At 47.8% G+C, this 17,761-nt stretch overlaps 1 long non-coding RNA gene across 1 annotated transcript; it reads right to left on the bottom strand.

The window, feature by feature from the left end:
* Window positions 1–9,441: 9,441 nt before the first annotated feature.
* On the bottom strand, window positions 9,442–17,240 carry LOC120095203 (uncharacterized). Its single transcript, XR_005490510.2, has 2 exons — window positions 16,054–17,240; window positions 9,442–10,984 (listed from the first exon to the last, which is right to left on the bottom strand). It is a non-coding gene; the product is annotated as an uncharacterized LOC120095203 (long non-coding RNA).
* Between the last annotated feature and the right edge of the window lie 521 nt (window positions 17,241–17,761).

Here is a 17,761-nt window from a genome sequence, read left to right as displayed (position 1 = left end):
TTATAGTTTGGCACTGTGTTTCCTGGAGGGGAGATGACAGTTCACCTCTCTCTCTAACTCTCTGTCTCTGTATCTCTGACTCTGTTTCTGTCTCTCTCTGTCTCTGTCTCTCTGTCTCTGTCTCTGTCTCTTTGTTTCTCCCTGTCTCTCTGTCTCTGTCTCTGTCTCTTTGTTTCTCTCTGTTTCTCTGTCTCTGTCTGTCTCTCTGTCTCTCTCTGTCTCTGCTGTCTTTGTCTCTCTGTCTCTGTTTCTGTCTGTCTCTGTGTCTCTTTGTCTCTCTGTGTCTCTGTGTCTCTCTGTATCTCTATCTCTGTCTCTGTCTCTGTCTGTCTGTCTCTGTCTGTCTGTCTGTCTGTCTGTCTGTCTGTCTGTCTCTGTCTCTCTCCCTCTCTTTCTCTCTCTCTCTCCCACAAATGGTTTACTGAGACAAAACTGCACTGTTGCTATGGCATTCCCCTGGCCTGTAGAAAAGCTCTCCCAGGATGTAATCTGCTCTCTGTGGCCTCACTTCTCTGTCTAATTATTCTTGAGGGCCTCTCTGCTTGGTTCCAAACTTCTTTCTGCTTGTTTCTCTCTTGCTTCTTTCTTCTTCTTTTGACCAAAGGCTTCTGTCACTTGCGGGGTTGTGGTTTGAACGTGAACCGTTCCCCATTGGCTCACGTGTCTGTTGGTGGAACCTTTAGAAGACAGAGACTTACCAGAGAAAGTGGGTTACTTGGGCAGGGCCTGGAAGCTCTGGTGGTGAGTGGGATGGGGAGGGGTAGGAACAGGGGGTGAAAAGGTGGTAGTGTTCTCGGCAGGGCACGCCTGCAATTCCTGTACTTAGAACGTTGAGGCAGAAGGATCAAAATGAATGAAGAGAGTTTAAGGCTCAATATGGTAACACAGCAAAGGCAATATAGTTAAGGGGACTATAGCAAGACCCTGTCACAAAAGCAGAACAGATACACAGATAAATAATAACAAACTGAAGTCATGTGACTAAGGTGACTATATGATTTATTGTGCTAACACAGTCACTCCCAAGAGGATGTGAAGGCATAATATTTGTTTTTGAGACAGGACCTTATTAGTCCAGGATGGCCTTGAACTCCCTGTGTAGTAGAAGATGACTTGAACTCTTGTGACTCATGCCTCCAAGCATTGAGATTACAGGCTTGTGCCATCCTCCCTAGGTAAGAGGATGTTATTAACTACGAGGACCATGGGTGCCACCTGATACAACCGCGTGTTCCTACTACACACCTAAAGGCGTTTCTTGTACAGTCCTTGGTTGTTTTTGGTGTTTTGTTTGTTTGCTTTTATTTATTTATTTAAGATGGATCTCCCTATGTTTCCCCCTCTGCCCCGGGTCATACTGACTCTCTTCAATTTCCCGAGTAGCTGTGATTACAAGTGGGTGTCACCATGCCCTGCTTTTTGACTAATTTAGATAGCTAGACATTCAAGACATTCAAGAGCTAGATAATCTGAAAGTTCTAAAAACCAAACCAACCCCCCTGTAATCCCAATACTTGGGAGGAGGATTCTGAGTTGGAAGCCTAGGCTATAGAGTGACATTCTGTTTCAAAAAGCCATCAAAGGAACAACAGAGCTCAGAGGACCTCATTGTGAGTGGAAAATACTAACAAACAAATCAACAGGGGTGGAAAGAGGGAGTGTGGGCAAAGTAAAAGAACAGGGGTTGAAAATATCTCTCCGTGTCTCTGTCTCTGTCTCTGTCTCTGTCTCTGTCTCTCTCTCTCTCTCTCTCTCTCTCTCACACACACACACACACACACACACACACACGCTATCACATTTAAAGTAATTATGAAATGGCATTGCTTAACCCATCCGATGGAGTTCAAGTCTGTATTCAAGGACATTTGAAAAGCTGGGTGAGACGGTATTTCCCCAGCTGTGGGACAGCAGGTCAGTGGCTGAACTGAAAGCTCCATCCCATGACTGTCTGCCAAGTCATCTCCCTCTGAGTCAACCGGGCTTTCTAGACTGTTATTCCAGAGCTTTAGCAAAGCCGTGGGGCTGGGCAGGAACCTGGCTCCTGCACTGGAGTGGGATCCAGACAAACCATAGGATATCCATTTCCCGGGGAAAACGTCCACCAACCCTCTTCTCACATCAGCTGTGTCTGCCCCACACAGTTCAAGTACTCAGCCCTGGCAAATGAAAAGTGGACATACTGTTTAGTCTAAGGTTAACAATCCTAGCCTTAGACCTAAGGAGTTCTCATTGCATGTTAGATCTAGCTAGTGTTATAAACCGTGGGCACTCTTTTTCTCCCCCCCCCCCCCCGGGAGCTGAGGACCAAACCCAGGGCCTTACCACTGAGCTAAATCCCCAACCCACCGTGGGCACTCTTATACCACCGTTAATGGTGCTAATAATAGTAGTAACAACTCAGGCTGGAGAGATGACTCAGTGGTTAAGAGCACCGACTGCTCTTCCAGAGGTCCTAAGTTCAAATCCCAGCAACCACATGGTGGCTCACGACTGTCTGAAGTGAGATCTGAGGCCCTCTTCTGATGTGTCTGAAGACATCGACAGTGTACTCACATACATAAAATAAATAAATCTTTAAACAAATAGTAGTAACAACTCAGATTTATTCAATCTTTACCTATTTATCTTCCCCTAATAACTCTGCTCTATTATTATTAGTGAGCTGTATTTTATTTTATTTGTTGTTTTTGTTGTTGGTTTGTTTGAGATGGGGTCTTATGCAGCCCAGGTTGGGTTTAAACTGCCTACGTAGCCGAGGTTGGTTTTCAGCACCTGTCTTTCCTGTTTCCAACTCTCAAGTGCTGGAATACAGATATACATCGATACACTCAGCTGACTATTTTGTAGAATTGGAATTAAGGTGCAGAGAGGTTAATTAGCCCAAATCTCACAGACTGATGGTAAAAAGCAGCTAAAATTTAACCTGATGATGGTAGAACCTATGGTCCTACCTTCATTTATAACTCCAGCAGTCCTCATACTGTGTGTGTGTGTGTGTGTGTGTGTGTGTGTGTGTGTGTGTGAGCGCCGCGCGCGCGCGGGCACGTTATTAGGTATGATCATGAGGAGGGGTGTGGGAAGGAAAAGATTCCCAAAAGGGGCTTGGGAGTATGGCTTTGTGACTTCGTGGATGAGCGTGCAGTTAGCATGCAAGAGACTCTAGGTTCAGTCCCTAGTACCAGGTAAGACGGGAGTTGGTGTGAGGGTGGGGTTGGGCTGTGGTGAGGTGTAGGATGAGCTCCAAGAGCTAAAGGACAAACATTACTAGGAATTCAGCACGTGCCAGACCTATTTCTGTTTAGAAACACGTTTTTCTCCGTGAGCTTCGAAGCAGGACCAAACAAAGCCTCTTCCAGAAGGCGCAGCCATTATTCGTGGTCCTTGCTGGAGCTCCTACACCTAGGTAGTAAATCCAGGGGTCAAGGGCCTATGGGCCGGTGAGCCACCCTGGCAGGCGCGTGCCATTGCCGTTTCCTGACTTTTCTCAGTTTAGAAGAGAATATAAACTATTAGAAAGTTTAAGTAATGGCTAAAGGTCACTCAATGACTTGGGAACAGGCTCACCAGGGATTCAAAGTCGGTTCACATATCGCTTTCACTTTCTCAGACTTCAGTGGTGGGGCTCAACAGTCAACCCTCTTTGACTGTTTTGCTTCCTTACAGGGTCCAGGTGGAGCCACATGTCGCCCCCTGGTGGTAGTTTGAGTCTGTGCAGGGCATCCTAAAGTGCGCGCGGCGCCGCGAGCTGATTGGCTGGCGTGGATTCGAGGAGTTTTGCAAATGCTGATCTTAGGGCCCCAAGGTGGCAGCCACAGCCCTGCCCCTCAGGGTTCAAGTTCAGACTGGGGCGGGACAAGCTGCCTTGTGAATTTGGAGGGTTTCCGGTCTCCTATTCACGTTGTGGTCGTGCATTCATCCTGGATTCAGGATGACGGTCAGACACTCGAAGGTGGCTGTACTGTCCTCACTTGGCCCTCCTGGCAGGTGGGTGGGGATCTACTTCGTGGAATGTCCAAATAAGATTGGGTTAGGGCAGAGGGCTTCCCCCTGGGTCTATCCTCCCTTCCTGATGGTACTGACTGGTAGTATCGCGATAAAAACACTGGATAGGTTTCCAAAGGTGCCTCCTGGCCCTGAAGAATCAGGACCCGCTGGGCAGAATGTGGGAAAGACAGAGCATACTGCCAGCCTCAGAGACAGGTACCCAGACACCCACGTGCTAATTTCATAGCACCCACATGTTGCCATTTCTGGCTGTGTGATATTTGAGAGTAAAAACATGGTTCATACCTTGACCACAATATCCACAAAGCTCAGAAGGCCGTGGTCACCATCTTCCTCTTGCTGGATCAACTTGTTTGGGTTTAAGTCTAAAGGTCAGGTCCTCACACCAACCTCATCTTGTGCTATTTCCTCTTAGTTAACCCTTGTCCTCACGGACCAGGGAGGCGGTGAGGAGTGAAAGGCTTGTGACTGCTTGCTTTCTTCCTTCCTTCCTTCCTTCCTTCCTTCCTTCCTTCCTTCCTTTCTTTCTTTCTTTCTATTTATTTTATGTATATAAGTACACTCTAGCTGTCTTCAGACACACCAGAAGAGGGCATCAGATTTCATTACAGACGACTGTGAGCCACCATGTGGTTTTGACTGGGATTTGAACTCAGGACCTCTAGAAGAGCAGTCAGTGCTCTTAACCACTGAGTCATCTCTCCAGCTCATGACTGCTTTCTTAAAGCTGACCCAGGCTAACGTGACCCATCTAAGGCAGCTTAAAGGTGCCCAGCCTTGAGTGATGTAGACTGATTGTGGACTGGGTCCCACAACAAAGACCGTTAGGTGTCCCTCATCTAATGTTTTGTGGGTGAGTCAGGCTCTGTGGGCCAGCCAGCTGCCAAGTTGGAGCCAGGCAGTATAGATGCTGTTAGCATCTGCCCTGAGCGCACCCCCTCCCTCCACACACACCCCCAGCGCCCCAGGAACAGGACTGTGATGCATCCAGATTGCCAAGGAGGGCCAGCCTGCAAATGAGCTGGAAGGGAACTACTGGATCAGCAATCTAGGGCTTCCTACCCATTAGGGGGCCCTAGGGAGCATTTACTCTGCGTTTCCTACTCTTTACTGGTTTGCTCCCCACGGCTTGTTCAGCTTGCTTTTTTTTTTTTTTTTTTAATTTATTTATTATGTATACAGCATTCTGCCTGCATGTATGCCTACAGGCCAGAAGAGGGAGCCAGAACTCACTAGAGATGGTTGTGAGCCACCATATGGTTGCTGGGAATTGAACTCAGGACCTCTGGAAGAGCAGTCCATGCTCTTAACCGCTGTGCCATCTCTCCAGCCCTCAGCTTGCTTTTTTATACTATCTAGCACTGCCTGCCCAGGGGTGGCATTACTCATAGTGGAGTGGGCTCACCCACATCAATCGCCCATCAAGAAAAAGCCCCACCAATATACACCCACAAGCCAATCTCAGCTGAAATTTCTTTCTCCCAGGTAATTTCAGTTTCTATCAAGTTGACAGCGCAAACAAACCAAGGTACCATGGTGGATGCTCCAAGGGTAGAGGTAGCACTTATGTGTAGATATTTACTTTATCTTGTGTGGAGTGCCAGGAATGGATTTGTAAATAATGAGAAGAGGCTTTTCTGGGTCCTGAAGGGTGTGAGGGTATTCTGAAGTCAGGGAAACTGATGTGCAGAAGAACCCTGAATGTCCCAAGAGACCTGTTCTGGGTCAGTTCTTGCTTGCAACCACATAGCTATGTCCAGCAGTGCTGTTTCTGGAGGAAAGTTCTGGAAGACTTGACACACATTAACCCGGTCTTGGGAATGCAACAGGAAATGCCAAATGTTTCAGGCAAGATACAATTTCTGGGCCCTGCTGGACTTGGGCAGGTGAACCGTGAATAGTGACAGGTGTGTCTTCCAGGAAAGAGAACACAGTGGTTTTGGATTTTTTTCTTTTCTTTTTTTTTTCTTCTTTTTACATCTTTTCGCTTCCAAGTGCGTTATTGTGATTGTTGTGTTTATAAAAGGATAAAGAAAGGTGGGTGTGTGCTATGGGAAAGGGGGTGCCTCAGCAGGCCCATGCTGGGGTATCCCTTTCCCCTGAGGAACCAGCCACACGACAGTATAGTATAGAATAGAGTTTATTCAGGGCATGGGGAGGGGGGTTAAGAGGGTAGTAGGGGGTGTTGGGGATTTAGCTCAGCGGTAGAGCGCTTGCCTAGCAAGCGCAAGGCCCTGGTTTGGTCCCCAGCTCCAAAGAAAAAAAAGAAAAAAAGGAGGGTAGTAGGGGCAGAGAGAGAGAGAGAGAGAGAGAGAGAGAGAGAGAGAGAGAGAGAGAGAGAGAGAGAGAGAGAGAGGAAATACAAGAGTAGAGGCATAGAGGTGGGCCATGAGCATGTGGAGAGAAGGGGGAGGGGAGTGGGGAGAGAGGGGACACAGGGCAAGAGCAAGAGAGAACAAGAGGGAGCAAGAGAGTGAGGAGGGGGCAAGCAGCCCCTTTCATAGTGTCAGGCAAACCTGGCTGTTGCCAGGTAACTGTGGGGGTGGAGCTTAGACAGAATGGCCCCTCAGGGAACCCTTTCTGGTTTATAGGAAGATTCCAGTCCTTGCAGGTTTCCAGAGAGTGACAGCTAATCTGAAAGCAGCTGTAAGCATGGGGAAGAAAAGGGACTTTTGGTTACTGCCTGGGTTCTTAGATATGCTCAACACTGTGCGTTGCTCAGCTGGGAGCTGAGAGGGGACACCTTAGGCCTGGAGTAGGGTCAAGGGTGTGTGTGTGGGGTGTCAGCTGATCACTCACTTGCACCATTTGTTGTGGCTTTTGGGAAGAACAGTGGAGAATTCAAGATTCTGGAACTCAAGACCAGGAAGCTGCGATTGACTAACCGGGGATGAGGTGGCTTGGGGATGTGAGACAACTGTGTGGAGACACGTGGAAAGCACCACTGTGCCTCATGTGTAAGGCTCCTGGAAGTGCCCTTTAAAGCTCTGGGAGCTTTAAAACCAAAGGTCATCTTGTCAAGACCACTTCAGACTGGAGGGGGCTGTTATGCATTTTGCATTTTTGATTTATTGTGTTTTGATTGGTCTTTGTGCCACCTCCCACCACTACTACTTTTCTCCTCTTCCTCTTCCCCTCCTCCCTGTTTCCTCCTCTCTCTTTCTTCCTTCTGCCTTCTGCCTTCCCTCCTCCTCCTCCTTTCTATGATAAAGGTGTTTCATGTAACACAGGTTAGATGAGCTCCGTAAGGGGCTAAGGGTGAGCCTTGAACTTTTATTTTTTTTAAATTTTTTTATGCATATGGCTGTTTTGCCTTCATGTATCTCTGTATACCACATGCACGTTCAGTGCCCACAGAAACCAGAGAGGGTGAAAGATCTCCCGGAGCAGGACTTTCAGACAATTGTGAGCCATGGTGTGGGGGTTGGGAATCAAATCCTGGTCCTCTAGAAGAGCAGCAAGTATTCCCAACATCTGAGCCATCTCCCAGACCACGAACTCTTCGTCCTTCTACCTCCCTCCACCTTCCAAATGTTAGGATTACAGTAAGAGTGTGAGCTACCATGCCTAGCATTATTTATTACATTTATTTAGTGTGTGTGTGTGTGTGTGTGTGTGTGTGTGTGTGTGCAATCTCTGTGTCTTTCTGTCTGCCTTGGGGAGGCAGGGACAGATGGCTGCATCGGAAGGAGTGACCCTGCAGCTGGTGGCTTCCCCTGGACACTCCAGGTGCAGTGGCCACAGCACTAGTCCTCTTCAACAACCGTGGTGGTCTCTTTCCTATGGACCGCATGGCCAAATCATCGGCCTGAGATGAGCCAGGGCACTGCAGAAGGCCAAGGACCACATGGAGCCACGGTGAACAGTTTCAGTTCCAAACAACTCTGCAAGCTGAGAAAGCGTCCCTGCAGATGAAGCATGTAGCTAGTCTTGCCCGAGGAAGCCAGCCAGGGCTTGCGTGCCATCTGAGGGGCTGGTGCTGTGTCAGAGAGTCTGAGTGGGTGGCTGTCCTTTGCAGCTTTCCCTGTGCATATGATGTTGGATGGTTTCTCAAGACTGCAGTCAGCTGCAAATGCTGGTCTGACAGGAAATACTGAGGTTAGAATTCATACCTCAGTGCTGACTTAGGGAAAGCCCACCCTGCTCCTTGCTGCTTTCCTGCCTCAGGGACAGGCTGGAGGAGGCAGAGGGGGCTGGTGAGATCTGTCCCACTAAGCTCTCTGCTGCATCGTGTTGCCCCATTAAGCTCTCTGCTTCGTTGTGTTGTCCCACTCAGTTCTCTGCTGCATTGTGTTGCCACACTAAGCTCTCTGCTTCGTTGTGTTGCCCCACTAAGCTCTCTGCTGCATCGTGTTGTCCCACTCAGTTCTCTGCTGCATTGTGTTGCCCCACTAAGCTCTCTGCTGAGTTGTGTTGCCCCACTAAGCTCTGCTGCGTTGTGTTGCCCCATTAAGCTCTCTGCTTCGTTGTGTTGTCCCACTCAGTTCTCTGCTGCATTGTGTTGCCACACTAAGCTCTCTGCTTCGTTGTGTTGCCCCACTAAGCTCTCTGCTGCATCGTGTTGTCCCACTCAGTTCTCTGCTGCATTGTGTTGCCCCACTAAGCTCTCTGCTGAGTTGTGTTGCCCCACTAAGCTCTGCTGCGTTGTGTTGCCCCATTAAGCTCTCTGCTTCGTTGTGTTGTCCCACTCAGTTCTCTGCTGCATTGTGTTGCCCCACTAAGCTCTCTGCTGCGTTGTGTTGCCCCACTAAGCTCTCTGCTGCACTGTGTTGCTCTTTCCTTTGGACTCTGGGTGAGTACACATCTCCTTCCTTTCTTTCTATTTCATGAATCGCCTTCAAAATCCACTTCCTCCGTGAAGTGCTCCTCAGAGTGCTCCCTGACCATCCTATTCCCATGACCTGCTGGGACCGACTGAATGGCTCCTGGGGGTGCACTTGATCTCGTTGCCTGGTCTCAGTTTTCTGTCTCTGCCCTTTGACTTTGCCGTCCCAGCCCAGGGAGGACAGACACTGTTGCTTACTTACAGCAATCCCAGCAGTGGGTCCATAGGAAGCATTGGGTTAGATCTTTTTGGATAAGGTTGTCTGGCTGAAATCCCCCCAATTATTCTCCCTCCTTCCCTTTGTCCATCCCAGCTCTCTTTCCTTTCTCTCTTCCTCCCTCAATCCTCCTCTCTCCATCACTCCCTCCGCTGTTTCCCTGCCCCACAGGATGCTACAATGTAGCTCAGTCAGGCCCCAACTCCCACGTCTCCCAGCTCAGCCTCCGGTTAGCATCTGCAGCCACGGTTATTACTTTTGTTTGTTCTTCACAGCCACCTTTTAAAAATGTGGCAGGCATTAAATCCCCCCCCCCCTGCAAGCTTTCCCCCACCCCCCATCCCCAAGTAGATGCAAACCCTGAGGTTCAGAGTAGTCATGTGACTGACACTTTTCTATTTCTTGGCCTCACTGAAGCTGGGATGGTTATTGCTTTTATTCAGACTGCAGGTGCATGCCTGCGTGTTAAAAGGACCCAGTGGGGGAAGGTTCGTCCGTGCAGCACTATGTGGAAGTGTGGCAAGACAGAAAGAGATGGTGAGCTCCTCCTAACAGTGAAATCAGAGGAAGAAGCTTGTCTGGGTAACTCTAGGTTTTGTTGACAGGAGACAGGAGCCATCTGTATTTGAAGCGCCCTCCCAAGGGAAGTAGCTCGTGCAGATTGCATGCACGAAACACACCAGACATCGGATCTTTAACCTGGGCTTTTCTTGAGGAGCTGGCATTCTGGGAGTTCAGGGTGAAATCAGCAGAGAACCAGGACAAAGACGGCCAATCCATTCAAAGTTGACTCCTGTTCCCTGGTCTGGTGGAGTCTCTTATCTACCTTCTCCCTCTTAACAGGGGGAAGGTTTGCAAACACCAAAGCCACTTAGCCTTGTATCCCTTCTCACCCATTTGGGTGACATCTCAATATAAGCTTAACCCAGAACAATCAAACCGTGAGCGGTGTGCAGATGCTTCCAAAGTGCATGTGTAGACTCTCCTACAGAGTGATGCCCAGACTCGGTCCTGGGGCATATGTGGTTCCAGTCATTGTGCCTGTACTACAGGTACAGACAGCTATCGGGCTTCAGGAAGTGGCTCTGAGAAGGTAGATAGGACTGAGGTCATGTGCCAGGAGACTGTCCTTCCTCATGTCCTTCCACAGCACTCACCTTAGGTGCATTGTGTCATCCTGGGCGTCCCTTCCTCCCTATCAGGAACTCCAGCCGCACTTCTAGTAAGATTTCCTAGACATTTCTCTAGACAAGTCCCAGCTACAAGGCACGTGGTGATGGTTCTTTCCAAACTGGCTGGTTTTCTTGCGTAACCTGCTTAGGCTGCTTGGCAGGGTGGCAGTAAATCCTGAAGTCGTGTCCCCTTGTCACATCCTCATGTCCTCAGACAGCAGCCTTATTCATCAGCGTCTGGTCCTTTCTACCGGGGTTGTTGCTGTAACCCGCGCTGGTCTGCCACCTCTGAACACTTTCCTTTCTGTTACTTTCTAGAATCCTCTAAAGCAAGGCACACCACGGGCTGGAGGCGTCGCTTACTTGGTCGAGTGCTTGCATTGGATGCACGAGGCCCTTGGTAGGCTGGAGAGATGGCTCAGTGGTTAAGAGCACTGACTGCTCTTTCAGAGGTCCTGAGTTCAAATCCCAGCAACCACATGGTGGCTCACAACCATCTGTAAAGAGATCTGATGCCCTCTTCTGGTGTATCTGAAGACAGCTACAGTGTACTTATATATAATAAATGAATAAATAAATCTTTAAAAAAAAAAAAAAGAGGCCCTTGGTTCGGTCTCCAGCATGGCGTAAGTGCGCACACGTGCCTATATTCTCAGTCCCTGGGACGTGGAGGTAGGACTATCAGATGTTCAAGGGCATCTTTGGTTACAGCAAACGCAAGGCCAACCCGGGATAGCTGGGATTCTGTTTCACTGTTCAAAGCTAAAACAAACGGCAATAAAATGAAAAATGTAAACGGCAATAAAACAAAGGCAGATTACAGTGGTCCCACCTCCCACTTCAACTTCTAGTTGCCTGTGAAACAACACGGAATCCTGGCGTGGACCAATCTGTGGCTGTTTGCGTGCCCCATGCATTGATTTCCCTTCATGCCTTAGGGCGTGATGTCCGATTCAGTTTAGAGGGGTTCTTTCCACAGCAGCAGAGGCTGGACATTTTCCCCAACTCTCCTCGGGCTCGTTTAGTACTGGTGAGCCATGAGCAGAAGGTGTGTGTGTGTGTGCGTGTGTGTGTGTGTGTGTGTGTGTGTATACGTGTGTGTGTGTATGCATGTGTGTGTGTATGCATGTGTGTGTATGCATGCATGTGTGTGTATGCGTGTGTGTGTGCGTGTGTGTGTATGCATGTGTGTATGCGTGTGTGTATGCATGTGTGTGTATGCATGTGTGTATGCATGCATGTGTGTGTATGCGTGTGTGTGTGTGTATGCATGCATGTGTGTGTATGTGTGTGTGTGTGTGTATGTGTGTGTGTATGTGTGTGTGTGTGTGTGTTCCAGGCTCACACCTTGAAGGGCTAAGCCCAGCCCTGTGATCAGGAGTACACAGGGTGGAATGAGGAACCACAGATGACAGCCACCTGGATGGCTGAGTCATGCGTGACATCTAGGTCATGCGTGACTAGGGAGGGACCTGGATGTTGCTCAGCTTGATTAGCATCTACAAAAGGGAAGCTGACCTTTGTGGTGTTCCACTGTGTCACCACGGTGTGACCTGATCTGTCCGAAGACTCATTTTCTGCCAGTTAAAACTGCCGCCTTTAGCTGGATGTGGTGGTTGTGGTGGTGGCAGCGGGGGAGAGGGCATGCCTGAAACGCCAGCACTTGGGAGGCTGAAGGAGGAGGATCATGAATTTGGGGGTTCCAGGAGGGTCTGGGTTACATAGAAAGAGCCCGTCTCAAACAAACCCAAAAGAACAAATAAAGAAAACCTTTTACCTTTTAAAGCCTTGCTTAAATGCTACCTTTAAAAGATTCGTTTATTACTTATGTGCATCTGCGTGTGTTTATGTGCACCACACTCATGAGGCTGGAAGAAGGCATCGTATCCCCGGTAGCCGGAATTGCAGGTGGGTGTGAGCCACATGCTGTGGGTGAGGGATTCGAACCTGGGTCCTCTGTAAGAGCAGCGAATGCTCTTACCTGCTGAGCAAGCTCTCCAGGACCCAAATGCTACTTTTCATTTAGTCTCCCAGAACCGGCCCCTACCTCTTTGGGCTTTTGCAGTGTGTCTACGTTAAATCCATTTGACATTTAATGCTTGGCGTTCTGGTTGGTTGTGTGTGCACAGTGACAGAATGGTCAAGAGGTGTGAACCTTAGAGCCAGACTGACTGTGTTCGAAGCTCAGTCCTGCCAGTTAGCATCACTGAGACCTTCAGTGATTTACATCCCGCCCCGCCCCACCACACCCACCCTGACTTCACTCCACCTCCTGACCCCCACCCCTCCCCCAACTCATGCCAGCCCCACCCCCACTTTACCCCAACCCACCTCTCCCCCACTCTCCCACTCTCCCCGACCCAACTCCCACCTGTCTCTCCCCCACATCCTCCCTACTCCTCCTCACCCCAGAACTTACCAGGGCACCTAATGTGATACTTGCTTGCTTGCTTGCCAGACTTTTTGTATCTTACCTTGAAAATGAGGTGTCAGGAAAAGACACCCAGTCACACGATCACACAGTGCAAAACCGAAGGTTCTAGGAACCTGGGGGCCCTTACACGCTTTCCAGGTTGCCCCTCAGGTAAGCCTGACAACAGTTTTCTCCTGAAAACTGTTTCTTGCTGCAGGGGCAGAACTCTCTGAATTGGGGAGGGGCTGCGTGCTGTTTCCAGAAAACTGTGCTCCCCGTTGTTTTTACGCACCCGTCAGGATGATCTTACAATTTTATTTTTCTGCTAATGTGATGAATTGTTTCGGGTAATTCCTTCTCTTCAGTGCTGGAGATCGAATGCACTGCGTGGCTGAGCTGCACCCCCAGCGCAGCTTGATCTCATTTAGGATATTAAATCACGACTGCACTCCTGGAACTCAGCCTAGATGTCCGCTCGGTTCTATTCGCTAATATTTTATTTATAATTTTCCATTTGTATTCATGGTATGCGTGTGTGCATGTCTCTCTCTCTCTCTCTCTCTATGTGTGTGTGTGTGTGTGTGTGTGTGTGTGTGTATGTGTGTGTGTGACAGTGGGGACAGTGGGGACAGTGGACAGTGTCTTGCTAGGTAGTCCTGGCTGGCTTGAAGCTCAGTCTCTAAAATGATGAATCCCCTTGGCCCTGCCTCCCTCCCCAGTGCATGGGCTTGTCCCACCCCACTCAGATGCATCTGCTCTCATAATCAAAAATTACCTTTCTTCCCTTAGGAAACCATTTAGTTCAGTCCAGTTTTGTCGCTACCGAGTCTGCATCCGCTTAGGTAGGCATAAGGGCCCAGCCCAACATGACTGACCCCCCGCTTCAGATGCCAGTCACAAGTCCTGGATAACTCATGCTTCTGAGGTACTGCTTATAAATCCAGCGTCTCCACACCCCACTTCAGGTTTGGCAATTTGCTTGAACGACTCTAAATCAACTTTACTGCTGCTTACTGGTTTATTCTAAGGTGGACCCATGGAAGCTATGCAGGACACAGTGGTATGGAGGATGGGGCACAGAGCTCCCCTGCTGGTACCCCATCCTCTCAGCCAGGGAACGGTCCCATGCAAATAGTAGATCTTCCTACTTTGATTAACAAAATCAAGATGTCCAGAGGCCTAGGTTCCAGGTGATTTTTGAAAAGTTGACAGTTAACATTAGTAACCATGTTTAGAATGATATAGTTAGTATTGTAAATATTATAAACTATATGCAATGTTATTTAAATATTTATTAAACACTAGGATTCTAAAGATTATAAATATATAATTTACATATAATATATTTATGTTATAGAATTACATAAATATATAAAAATGTATATTTTAGAGATTCAATATATATACATTGTCTCTTGATTAATGTCTCATAGCTTTAATCTCATTTTGGTCAAAGAACATTCTTGAATGATTCCAGCGTTTTGAAATTTCTAGAGGCTTTCTTTGTTGGTGTATATTTCTTAGAAGTTGGATTTACTTCTTTATTGATTAATATAGTATTGGTCTTTTAATGGGATTATTTAATCCACTTAAATAAAAAGGGTATAGTTGGGCTTTCTTATCTAACTCATTTGTTGGGTTTGTACTACAAATTGAACTCAGGACTTTGCACATGCTCTCCCACTGAGCTGCAACCCAAGCTCAAGCCCAAGTTGGGCAAACGCTCACTATTTTTTTTGTCATCATCTACTTTATTCTATTTTTCTTCCTTTTTTTGGTCAACATTTCCTAGTGTTTTATTCTTTTTCTCATTCATTTTTATGCATTCTTTTCCTTTAGCCACCATCTCGGCAATTAGATACTATGTAACTACATTAGTTACTCTTCTGTTGCTGTGATAAAATACCATGACCAAGACCTACATACAGAAGAAAGATTGTACCAATAGAATGTTCATTCATTTTGATCCTAGGTGTAAAGAGGTGGGGCTGCTTCAGACCTGTCTGAAGTGGCTGACTATGATTTGCCCTGTGCTCTAGCAGAAGCGTGGTTTTGCTAGCTGCAGATAGTTTCTGCAATTGTGTGACATTTGGAATTCTGGGAGCTTTTTCAGAGGGAATATAAATGATAGGGCCCTAAAAGGCATGGGGAGGTGGGTGGGGGGAAGTTGTTGTTCATTTAATGGGGGTTGGTTGTGGTCTGTTAGTAGCTGTAGTCAAAGAAGAAATAAAAGGAAAGAAATCAGATTCAGGAATATCTCCTCCTCATTTTCCTCTTTCTCTTATCTAGTTTTAGAAGGCGAAACTGGGAGGATCAAGGGTGGTAAAAAGAAGAACCCACAAAGTAACAAAGGCCGGCTACAAAAGATTTTATGGCCTATGGTTCCAGAAAAATAAGACTCCCATTATGACAGGGAGTCATGACAGCAAGCAGGCAGGCAGGCAGGCAGGCAGGCAGGCAGGCAGGCAGGCAAGCAGGGATGGCGGCTGAAGCAGGAAGCTGAGTGCCTACATCTTCAACCACAAATATGAAGCAGAGATCATGACAAAAGTGGGACCAGAGTATAACTCTCAAAGCCCGCCCTCCAGTGATGTACTTCCTCCCAAACCTACCAAACGGCACTTCCAACCGAGGACCAAGTGTTCAAATCCCCAAGCCTGCGGGGGTGTTTCTCATTCAAACCACTACAGCAACACTGACTTATTTCAGTCTAATATAGAAGATTACATTCTTCAGTTTCTCAGTAACGCTAAAAACTGCCTTCTTTAGTCCCTTCTTCATCCGTGCTGTTGTCACATGGTCTTGTGTCTATGCACACATTTAAACTCTACAAGGTGTCAGAACTGCTGGCTGATGCCACATGCAGTGCTTATGCTCAGTCCTTCCTGTTACTAGGGCCTTTCCTCTTGCCTGTCCATGATTCTGTCTAGAGTGACACACTTTCACTATGCAGATCTGTGGCTGTGAAATTATCTTGCAGACTGTTGCTTACTGCGTTATAAAATCAGCAAAAAAGAAAACGAATAGAAAAACATACTAGGTGAAAATAGTGAGCCTTTCTCTTTTCTACCTTTGCTATTCAATGCATTTTCAATTGATGACCAGCGTCACGTCTCACATAGGGTGAGAGCAAAGAAGCTGTAAAACACTGATTGAAATTACTGAATGAATCATGCGTATCTATCTATCTATCTATCTATCTATCTATCTAACATTTCCCCTAATATATATGTATCTCATAGTTTCTCAGTATTACTTGAAATACATATATGTATATTAATATATGTAATATATACATATTATATATATAGATATGATTCACTCAGAGAAAATATAATTGCCAACAGAGTATTATGAACAGAATGTGACACATATACATTAAGCATTAAATTGTATTTAAAGAATCAAAATTACTTACCATCCAAGCAGATGGCTTTCTAAAGAAATGTGTCTGACTTCTCGCTATGCAGTCTCGTCATTGGACCTCCCTGATTGCCCCCATCTGCGGCCTGCTTTCTTTCATCTTTCCAAGGTGCCTAGCTCAATTCCATTCAACTCTGCTCAGGCAAGCGGAGCCAGGGGCTCCAAGCCAGGCTTCTGGCTTTCTTAGCACTGAGGCCCTTTCTCTGTGGCCCTCATCAGTATGTCTTCCTGAGGGCTGTTCCCTGAGCTGCTCTGGAGCCTGGGAGTCTGGCTGCTCTGAACGGTGCCTGTGCGCGGCATCGGGGCCTCCCTCTGATGGCATTGTTTGTTAGCTGTGTCATGGTGTCCTGTGCTAATTAGGCCTAGGGAGGCTGCTGGCAGGATGCCCTATCTGGCAACTGGAGCCTGAGCTGTTGTGGAGGGAAGACTGAATATCAAATCTGAACGGTTAGCAATCATTAAGCACGCTTGTTGTCAAATCTCTGTGGGAGAGTTCTACCAAGTGTGTCTTATCCATCCTCACGAGTCTGCAAAGAAAACTCTTATTCTCCAATTTTATCCTTTATTTAGTGGTGTGTGTGTGTGCATTTGCACACGCACAGGTGATTCCAAATGTGTGCTTGTGGAGGCCAGAGGTCGACTGTGTGTTGAACAATCCACCTTGGTTTTTGACAGAAGGTCTCTCACTAGGACTCTGGAACTTTCTTTTTGGGCTATGCTGCTTGGCCAGATGGCCACAGAGATCTGTTTGCCAGCACTGCCCCAGAGCAGGTACCGGTCACAGTGCCTGGCTTTTTAAAATGTTTTTCTTTTTCATTGCTATTACTCAGCGTTGTGACACATGCCCTTAATCCCTATACTTGGGAGGGAGAGGCAGGTAGATCTCTATGAGTTTAAGGCCAGCCTGGTCTACATGGTGAGTTCCAGGACAGCCAGAGCTACATAGTGAGACCATGTCTCAAAACAACAAACAAAACAAAACAAAAAACAAAACAAAAAACCCAGTTTATTTTTGTGTATGAGCTTTGGCTTGCAAGTGTGTATGTTCGCCACATGTGTGCCGGCCTTGGAAGTCAGAAGACAAAATTAGATCCCCTGGAATTGGAGTTACAGATGGTTGTGAACATCTTGTAGGTACAAGGGGACCGAACCTGGGTTCTCTGTAAGAGCAAGTGCCCTTAACCACTGAGCCATCTCTTCAATCCCTGCCCGTGCCTTTTTACATGGGGGCGGGGGCGGGCGGGGGCGGGGGCGGGGCGGGGCGGGCGGGGGCGGGGCGGGGGCGGGGAAGGAATTGGATTCAATTCCTCTTGCTTGCATAGAAAGCGCTTTACGCTTGGATCCATTGTTCCAGCTCTCACTCTTCAGTTTGAAAGAAAGACCCAGAGAAGTGTTGTGTTCATGGTTACCCCACCAGGAAGTGAGGAGAGGATCTGGACTAGCATTCGCTGCTGCTGCTGCCGCCGCCGCTCTGCAACTTGGTAGTTCCGGGTCTCTCTGCAGGAACAGCAACTGGATTGGACCTTGGAGCGTGCTCAGACCACACCCTCTATTCTACTGATGTAGAGCCCGAGACTTGGAGCAGCTTAGTGGCATCGCCAGTGCCACGCGTCAATGAACGACAGAGCCTGCGCTTTATCTGTTGTATCTGGGTCTTATCTTGTCAACTATCCTGTGCTGCGCTTGATGGCTGCCATCTCCCA

This window comes from Rattus norvegicus, chromosome 10 (genome assembly GCF_036323735.1).
Source record: "Rattus norvegicus strain BN/NHsdMcwi chromosome 10, GRCr8, whole genome shotgun sequence".
NCBI lineage: Eukaryota > Metazoa > Chordata > Mammalia > Rodentia > Muridae > Rattus > Rattus norvegicus.
The sequence above is the reverse complement of the archived record's forward strand: the minus strand, read 5'-3'. Positions and strand labels throughout refer to the sequence as shown.